Below are 10658 nucleotides of genomic sequence, written 5' to 3'. Positions count from 1 at the left end.
GTTTGTCATCTTATGAAGGATGCCAGACAGTTTCTCAATTTATTGTATCCGTTGCTCCCGATGTGGTCTCCTCTACATTGGGGAGACTGGACGTCACCGAGCAGAGCGCTTTAGGGAACATCTCCGGGACACCTGCACCAATCAACCACACCACCCTGTGGCCCAACATCTCAACTCTCCCTCCCACTCTGCCGAGGACATGGAGGTCCTGGGCCTCCTTCACCGCCACTCCCTCACCACCAGACGCCTGGAGGAAGAACGCCTCATCTTCCACCTTGGAACACTTCAACTCCAGGGCATCAATGTGGACTTCAACAGTTTCCTCATTTCCACTTCCCCCACCTCACCTCAGTTCCCAACTTCCAGCTCAGCACTGTCCCCATGACATGTCCTACCTGCCTATCTTCTTTTCCACCTATCCACTCCATCCTCCTCCTCCCCCCCCGACCTATCACCTTCATCCCCTCCCCCACTTACCTATTGTACTCTATGCTATTTTCTCCTCACCCCTACCCTCCTCTCACTGATCTCTCCATGCTTCAGGTTCTCTGCCTGTGTTCCTGATGAAGGACTTTCACCTGAAACATCGATTTTACTACTCCTTGGATGCTGCCTGAACTGCTGTGCTCTTCTAGCACCACTAATCCAGTTTCTCAATTCTGCAGACCCATTGAAAGGGAACCTTAGCAACCCCATGAGATGTGGTGTGTAACACAGAGACAGGCCAGGGGCTGTAGAGTCACCTCAACAAAGACTCCACAGCAGTGACTAGGTAATGAAACCCTCGGCTTATTCTGAACCCTAATGCAGACATAAAAGTAGATGCATTGATCACCTGACTATAGGTTGAACCAAGTTTCATGAAACCATCAATAAACATAACCAGTCTGAAATCAATTAACTAGGTCTGTGGCTCCTGTATGATGTATACATCTTTATAGAAAGTTTACATTTGGATATTATAAAACAAACCCTGTGACTAGCTGTTTTGAAAGCAAGAAGCTCAAACAGTGGAGTATAAAATTCAGCTCCATTTCAAGCTTTTTTGGGGAACACATTAAGATGGATTTGTAACTGAAACTGAAGAAGCCCCACTCTCTCTCTGCTTTCTCTCAGCCTCTCAAAGGACAAAGCACTTGATGATAACACAAAGTGGAGAGAAACATCTGACCAGGGAGAATTGTCTGTATTATTCATGGATGCCTTTAATCCAGGATATCTCAAACTAATCATGGTCTCAGGTTAAAACCTAATACTTCAAGGTATTAGGACTTTGAGGACTGTAAAGACTTTAAGCCATATATTCCTTTAACTACCTTTTTTGCACTGTACAGTACCTCACTATAACTTTGTGTATGTGTGTATATGTGTGTGTGTGGGTGTGTGTGTATATGTGTGTGTGTGTGTGTGTGTATGTGTGTGTATGTGTGTGTGTATACATGTATATGTGTGTGTGTGTGTGTGTGTGTGATATTGTATGTTTATTATTTTTCTCAAGTTTAACATAAGAAAATTGCTCTTTCTTTCACTCAAGAATGCCTTGTGATTGGTTCCTTAATTATTCCTACATTTTTATTGATGTAAAATATAGCCCCTTGTTAAAAAGATCATTAAATCTTTGTTGCGGTCAACTGAAAACGTTGTAAAGGGGGGAGCTGTTTGGCCCCACCTCATCTGGTCCTAACATCTATTGCAAAGACATCGTACAAGCCTATTGATATAATTTTAATTCAATTGGTTTGAGTTAGCCAAAAACACTGGGTCTAATTTTGATTTGTGTCTTAATGTAAAATGGACAAAATCAATTCACTTCACAGACCACTCTCATTGAAAATGAAACTCTGGGCAATATCTAACAGATGGCTGAATCACCATCCCCCATTTCATACTAATATCCAACACAAGTCCTGTTTCCACAAGAAACATTGTGTAATTTTCATTTGATGCTTAAAAATTATTTTCATAACGGTTTCTATTGAATTCTGTTTGTGTATGAGAAAATGTTCCAACAAAAATCTATCTCTTTGAATTTCAAAAACATCTAACAGTAACACCATGGAGCCTATGGCAGCTTTGCTGTTTGCTCCTCATGGCACTGCTAATGAATCTGAAAAAGTGGGAAATATATTTGCATATCCTGGCGTATAAAGCAAACTGTAAAACTGTGATGCCATACTGAGGGATGAAACATGCTTAGACTTTAAATCAATTAGAATTCCAGCTGCCAATCCAAGATAATGCTTGTCTTTCATTAGCATTTACACATTTTATTCTCTATTAAATTTCATTTAGCGGCTAATCTAGCAGTTTAATGTTTTGCAACATTTGGCATTTATATAGGTGGTTTACAGCTCATGATTTAAGCTTCCAGAAAGCATTAATGACATGACAAAAGGATGAGAGAGCAGCAGGCAGTAACCGAGTGTGAAACATGGATACTGTTAGAATTTCTCTTATTGCGGAGTTGCAATATGCTTATATAAATATGAAACTAACAGGATAGCAACATACAGCTAAATATTTAAAGTTTTAACAAAGACTTTAAGGCAGGAAGCGTTGAATGGATTCCTGCTGTGCTGTAAATTATAGAATACAATGATAAGGCTTTAGAAGATTAGAGAAAATAATTTATTCAGTAAAATTCAATTATTTAATTTGCATATACCACTGCTCCTCAAATGTTTCCTCAATACAGCTGACAAGGACAGCAATCAAAGTGCAGTCTGGCTGCCTGGGTTCTTGACATACAAAATTGAAGATGTTAAATTGGGACTGACATCTTTTCTTAACTTTGCTGAAATTTAAATTTTTATTACTGGTTGGGATGCTTTGTGCCATTTATCAGTTAATAAATAAAGTCACTTGTGCATGTTTTTTCCCTGTCTCCTTTTAGGCTGATTGCCTTGATTCACAAAGAGTGTACTTACCTCTGGCGGCCTGTCCAAATGGTTATCCTTAACACGTGACTAAACACACTGGATTGTAGCAGGTCATTTTAGAGATTGGACTGAATGGCCCAGCCCAGCTTCCAGCGCAGTTCCACAATTTTAAGAGAAGCTTTCGTGGGACAGTGACAATCCCTAACTCTCCTGAATTGCCATTGTAGAGCCATATATGTAGATCAGAATGGATAGGAAGGGAGGATTTCTTTCTTAAAGGGCATAGTGCATCAGGTGAGATTTTACAACAATCAATGATAGTTGTTATGGTCACCTTTAATGAACATTACTTTATCTTCTAGATTTGTTCATTGCATTTTATTGGATGTTATTGTGGATTTGAACCCATGTGCCCAGAAAATTAGCCTGGATTTCCGGATTACAATGGCATTGCCAATATGCCATCAACCAGCTTCCCATCAGAACATTTTACAGCAGGAATCACCAGTCAGTGGCCTGTGTGTTGCGAGTAAATTAATTCTTGCACATGGATAAATCCTCAAACTTCCGATTATCTGGAGGCCGACAGTGGGTATTGGCTTTGGCCAAGGTGTCATCTGGAATCAAATTTTGATTGCATGATTTCAAATGATAAAAGATACATTGGGATCCATGTGCTTTTAGTTAATGTCATAAGGGAGGAATAAAAGCTAAAGAGGCAAAGAAGTCAAGATAGGTAGGGAGGATAGTCTACTCTCAAAGTGAAAGTAATGCTTTATCTGCTCTTTTAAACTGAAAGAAAACCTTAGGATGTCAGCAGTTGAAGGTGAAACCACCAATGGTGCAGTGACTAAAATGGAATAAGCACTAAAAGGGCAGAACAGAATTAGAGGAACACAGATATCTTATTGGGTTGTTAGGTTGGAGCAGATTACACAGATAGGGAGAGACAAGGCTATTTTCCTTATGAAAATGAGGAACAGCATTGTAATCTTAAGATGTACCTTGACTGGAAGGCAATGTACATCAGTGAGCTGAAGGTTAATAATAGATGACCAGGACTTGGAACGATTTCCGGTCAGCAGAGTTTTGGATGACCACAAAGGTAAGAATGTGGGAGACCTGTTAAGAGTGAAACAGTCAAGTCTAGGACTGATGTCTTCAGCTTACACACACAAATGAACACAGTGCCTTGGGATGCTCCTGTCCAATGGCGTCTTGTAGGTGAGAAAAAGGAGGAGGCACAGAGGTAATAGCACAGGAGCAGAAAGAGAAACCATTGCCGGTGACTATGATGAGAAGAGTAAGGAGGTCACCGGGTAAAGGCAGTCACAACCAGCTGGACAACAGTGGGAAGATGCTGCAGAGCGATGGTGAGGTCAACGGCAACAGTCAAGTCGAGTACAATCAGGAAGGCTGTCACAAACATGGACGATGTTGTGGCTGACTTTAATAAGACCTGTTCTGATACTGTGAGCTGAAACCTGATCAGAGGGATTGAAACATGGAGTTCCAGGAAAGATGGAGATAGATTTGGGAGATGATGCCATATTCAAGGAGCTTGGAGAGGAAAGGGAGCTTGAAGCCAGGAATTAGTTTGCAAGGATGAGTCCTGGTCGTGTTTTTTTTTAGGGGGATTGGTGATGACAGCAGATTTAAAAGCGAGAGGCACACTACCAGAAGAGAGAGCTTTGTTTACTCTGTCAATTAACATGGTGACTGGGGTGGCAGGTTATGTGATCTGCAGTTTAATGGGAATGGGCTGGAGAAAACATGAGGTGGTCTTATGGACAAGGTGAACTCAGAGACGGCAGGAGAGCGATAAGAGAGAAATTAAAGAAAGATTTGAGTTCAGGACTAGGGTAGGGATGGGGACTCTTAGAGGAAATTTGCTCAGATGACAGAAGGGAAAGACACAGAAGAAAGCGAATTGAATGGTTTTGATCTTAATAATAAAGGAGTGCATGTGTCCCTCTGACGTTGTTAAAGGTGAGGGGGAATGGGACAGAAGTTTAAGTGAATGGTCCATAGTTAGGAAAAGAGGGGTCGTAGAGCCATAAAGTTTTATAGTACATCAGGTCTGCGCAGGTCATTGAGCAACTGTCTACTCTCATCCCATTTTCCAGTGCTTGGCCCATAGCCATGTATATTATAGTGTTTCAAGTGATTAGCTAAATCCTTCTTAAATGCTGTGCTTGTTCCTGCCTGTACCACCCTTTCAGGCAATGAATTCCAGATACATACCACTCTCTGGCTGAAAGATTTCTTTCCTCAACTCCCTCTAAATCTCCTGCCCTTTAGCTTAAATCAATGCCCAATAGCTATTAATCCTTCTAAGCCAAAAATGTTTCTTCCTATTTAATCTAGCTATACCCCTCATGATTTTTAATACATCCAAATCAGATTCTCTATCAACTTGCTGTGCTATAAGGAAAGCTACCCCAGCCTCTCTACTCTGCTTTCATATCTGAATCACTCCAGCCCAGACTCCATACTGGTGAATCTTCTTTGCATCCTCTCCAGTACAATCACATTCTTCTTATAGAATGCTGAACGGAACTGCAAACAGTACTCTAGGTGTGGTGTAGCTAATGGTTATACATGTCCACCATAACCTCCCAAGTCTATTATTTAATAAACAAGGCATTTAATAGAAAAGACAAGTATTCCATGTGCCTTCTTAACTACCTTACCTATGTGTTCTGCTACCTTCAAGAATTTAGGGATATACAGTAGACCCTCGATTATCCAAATGAGATGGGCAGGGAGTATTTTGTTTGGATAATTGACATTCTGATAATCGAGGCTCCACTGTATTCATCAAGACCCGTCTGATCATCTTTACTTCCTAGGGTCCTACCATTCAATATATTAGCCCTCCTAACATGCACCACCTCATATATTCAGCTTTAAATTCCATTCATTACTGTCTGCCCATCTAACCAGCCCATAACATCCTGTAGTCAAAGGCTCTTCTCCTCGCTATTTACCATACAACTGATCTTCGTGTCATCTGTAAACGTACTGAGTCACAGAGTTGTACTGCACAGAAACAGACTCATCCATGCTGACCAGATATTCTAAATTAGTCTAGTCCCATTTGCCAGTATTTGGCCCACATTTCTCTATAAACCCTTCCTATTCATGTACCCATCCAGATCTTTTTAAAATATTGTAATTGTATTCACCTCCACCACTTCTTCTGGCAGCTCATTCCATTCACACACCACCCTTTGCATGAAAGAAGTGCCCCTTAGGTTCCTTTTAAATCTTTCCCCTCTCACTTTAAACCTATGCCCTCTAGTTTTGAATCGCCTATTTTCGGAAAATGATCTTGGATGTTCACCCTTTCCCTGCCCTTCAGGATTTTACAAACCTCTGTAAGATCACCACTCAGCCTCCGATGCTCCAGGGAAAATAACTATTCAGCCTTTCCTTATAGCTCAAACCCTCCAACCCTAGCAACATCCTTGTAAATCTTTTCTGAACCCTTTCAAGTTTCACAACATCCTTCCTATAGGAGGGAGACCAGAATTTAATGCAGTATTCCAAAAGTGATCTAACTACAATCCTGTACAGCTTCAGCATGACAGCCCAACTCCTGTATACAATTCACTGACAAATAAAGGCAAGAGTACCAATGCCTTCTTCACTACCCTGTCAATCTGCGACTCCACCTTCAAGGAACTATGAACCTGCAATCCAAGGTCTCTGCCCAAGACTCACCTGTATAAGTCCTGCCCTGATTTGCCTTTCCAAAATGCAGCACCTCACATTTATCTAAATTAAACTCCATTTGCCACTCCTCAGCCCATTGGCCCATCTGATCATGGTCCCATTGTACTCTGAGGTAACCTTCTTCACTGTCCACTACACCTCCAATTTTGGTGTCATCTGCAAACTTACAAACCATTTCTCCTACATGGAAATTGAACCTCCTATATTCATTTGTAGATCATTAATGTGCACCACATTACATGTACATGACATAGCACTGAACCCGGGTTATGTCACTGGCCACAGGCTTCTAGTCACTAAAACAATGTTTAACCATCACCCTCTGCCTCCTTCTGCTCAGATAATTCTGGATTCAATTTACAAATTGCCCTGGATCCCATGAACTGTCTCTTTCTTAACCAGTCTCCTATGGGCTACCTCATCCAAAGCATGACTAAGGTCCATATAGACTACATCAACAGCACTACCGTCATTTACATGCTTAGACAACTTTTTTAAAAACTCAATAAGAAACCTGTCAAATATGATCTTACTCTGACAAAGCCACGCTGATTGTCCTTGATTAATCATTGCCTTTCCAAGTGGAAATTAATTCACCCTTCAAAACAAAAGTTTCCACACCACTGACCTTAGGTACATCAATCTATTATTCCCTGGTTTATCCTTATCACCCTCCCAGAAGAATGGTAACACATAAGCCAGCCCCCAGACTTTGGAATCTCTCTTGGGGCCAAAGTATTTGAAAATTAACATCAGGGCTCCTGCAACCTCTTCCCTAGCCTTCCACAGCAGCAGGGATACAACTTATCCAGCCTTGATGCAAGCTCAATTTCAAGCCTGTTAAAACTGTGACTACTTCCTCTCTGTCAAATGGAATTTGTTCACATGCATCACAGTCTTCCTCCCTGATTCCTATGCCTACATAGCTCTTCTCTCACATGTGTACAGATGTAAGTTACTCAGTTAAAATCTCATCTATGATGTCTGGCTCCACACACAATTTACCCTTTAGGTGCATAATGGGCCTACTCCTTCTGTGATTATCCTCTTGCTCCTAATATACTTATAAAATGTCTTTGGATTTTTCTTTATTCTACCCATTGCCATGTTTTCCCATGGCTCCTTTTCACTTTCCTAATTTCTTTCTTTAAAAACCATTTGTATTTTCAAGGTAGCCAATCAAGCTTACTAAGAGCCAATTTCCACTCAGCTTCTGGCTTCCCAGTGATCCATTTCAATTCCCCCAATTGGAAAAGAGGTAGTGTTTCGGGCAGCTGTGGAGAAATTCCCTGGGTTTTGCGGGAGTCACCCCTCTTCCTACTCTTCCTCTTCTAACCACCCACCCTCAGCTTACAGTGGCATGGGTTACAAGAGGAAGTTTTTATTTAAAATTTAGGCAGGTTGGAGTCAATAATGAAGTGCTTCCACTTTGGAATGCCCTTTCCCTCATTTACCTTCCATTACATCCTGCTGCCGTTTTCAGGCTGGAAAGTCTCTGATTAAACTGCCATGCATCAAGGTGGAAGCTACCTAATAGGATAGCAAGCCTGGCCTTTGGTTATGAATTAGCCACCCCTGAGGAAATTCACAGCCATGTGATTGTACCCTACACAGTGGGGATGTCTGACCCAAAGTTGAGCCTAATGGTGAAGTTCAGAGGGCTATGAGGAAGATTCTACCCTAGGACAAGTGACCACATAGAGGCATATCGTCATGCAGCATGGAAACATACCCTTCAGATCAACTCGTCTGTGCTGACCAGACATCCAAACCCGAGCTAGTCCCATCTGACAGCACTTGGCCCATATCCCTCTAAAGCCTTCCTGTTCATACACCCATCCAGATGCCTTTTCAATGTTGTAATTGTATTCACCTTCACCACCAGAACTTCAAATATTCAGATTTGAAGCGGTGTACAGTATTTATGGAAATACTGGTACGGCATATCACAGGTGTTTAGCATGAATATCGCAATTAAAAATCTTGTAATTTCTTTGATTTTTGACTTTTTGTTTTCAAATGTTATCATTATGAAGTGAAGGTGCAGTGATTGTAACGAGGTCAACCAGTTGGACCTCATAGAATACGAGTTCCCCAATTGGGGCTAGAAAATCTCGTTCAATCAGGGAGCCCGGCCTGATAAATATAAACAGGGGTGTCAGAAGTTTGGTTCAATCTGAGAGCTGGCTATGAGGAAGCCAGACCAGTGTCAAGTAATATGCATGTGTTAATAAAGAGTGACTTGGTGACAGGATACCGACCTCCAAGGAGTTACTTCAGAAGGCCTCTGGTCTGGGCAGGTTAAAATCCTGCCAGACTCCAGACCTGGGACAACTGTTCTTAGAGAAAAAGAGAAAGTGGCTACATGTTTAGCTTCAGAAGTTTAACTTAACTTCAATCTAGAAACTTTGACTGGTGATATTAATAAACACACATATTCAGATACTTTAAAGATTTCTTTTATATAATCGGTTAAAATTTTCATTTAATAGTGGACAGTAGAATGTCATTTGAATGCATTAAATGTTCATGTACTATTACTGCCACTAAGGCTTCTGAATTAATAAGCTGTTTAAGGAGGTCCAGTATATGATGTGTTTCTCTTTTATCTCCTTGCTTTTGTAGCAGTTAATTTCCATGTAATTCTGCATTGACATGGAAAAGGGCATGGAAGCTATTGAATTTTCCAACCAATCTCTGGCTAAAAGAAGGTTGCCTTGAGTTTCTGAGGGACAAGCTAAATGGAGTTCTAATTTTTCTGAAATGATTGAATAGCTGAAAATGAATAAAATTCATCACACAAGGATGGAACATTCAGGCATTTAAGAAGCCCTTTAGTCTACAAACAAATTACTTATCAAATCACTTTCAAAGTTACAGAGCAGTTTTAACAATATATTTGTGCCCTCATCGGCCAAAAAGACACTGATTCATCATGTTGCATCTTCTCTGTCTCAACAATGTAGCTATTCTAGTCAACTGTGGAAGGCATCATACACAAGTTAAAACATGCCCTTACCCAATGTTTAATTGTGTATCATTTCAGTAGGAGTGAAAGAATATTGATCAGGAGCCTTGCAGTTTATATTTCCAATTTCTCTTCCTCACTGCTCCAAGAACACGCCCAGCCGAAATTTATGGATTTTGTTCAGATATTAAACCAAGGATCTTTCCAATTTCTAAGCTTTAATGGGAATCACGTGGTGCCTTGCTCAGGCCAAGCTGTCAGATATGTGCACACCACTGCCTTCGGTCAATGTTGACTGTGATTTTCATTGTTGGTGCAGAGGTTTAGTGAGAGTTAAGAAGATATCTGGGATAATGGATAACCCTTTTTATGCAACAATACCATGCTGTTTTGGAGCATCAGCATACAACACTTGAGAGCGCTACTGATTCCTTCATTTAGCTCCTACATGGGGAAAGAGGCAACATTAATGGGAAAGATAAAGCCTTTCTTGAGGAGGTGGAGGGAGAGAAAGATTTCCTCTGTGTGTAACAAGGGGTTGTCAGCTCATTCATGCAGACCCTTTTTTTTGGCACATATTATATGGAAGTCTATTCTGATTGGAGCATAGATGAAGGTAGTCTGGCTAAAGGAGATGCATTGGTTGGAGGTAGCACGCTGAGGGAGACATTACGTAAATAATTACTGAAAAAATCTCTCCAGCACTATTTAAAAATCTAAGTTACTTACTCTGACATTTTGTCAAGTAAATTCATGTAGTTAGGCAGCAAGACAAAATGGGTAGTGAGCCAAATACAATCCAAGATACCAAATGGTTTGTTTACACTGTGTGGTTGCAGAATGACAGCAGGATACAATTGCAGAATGTTTCTACCAAATAAATTTGAATATTGTACTCTTGAGAAAGGTACATTGTATTGCTATTTGCTGGCTTATTCAATGTCATCATCAAGCTAAAAATATACTTATTTTACAGCCAGAGTAACAAATAGACTCTGGTAGCTTCTATAAAAAAACTTCTCTTTTTTTTGGCATAAACAAGAAGTGTACCATTCTGGACTGCTCAACAAGTA

The sequence above is a fragment of the Hemiscyllium ocellatum genome, chromosome 22 (genome assembly GCF_020745735.1).
Source record: "Hemiscyllium ocellatum isolate sHemOce1 chromosome 22, sHemOce1.pat.X.cur, whole genome shotgun sequence".
Classification (NCBI taxonomy): domain Eukaryota; kingdom Metazoa; phylum Chordata; class Chondrichthyes; order Orectolobiformes; family Hemiscylliidae; genus Hemiscyllium; species Hemiscyllium ocellatum.
This window is presented reverse-complemented; position numbering follows the sequence as displayed.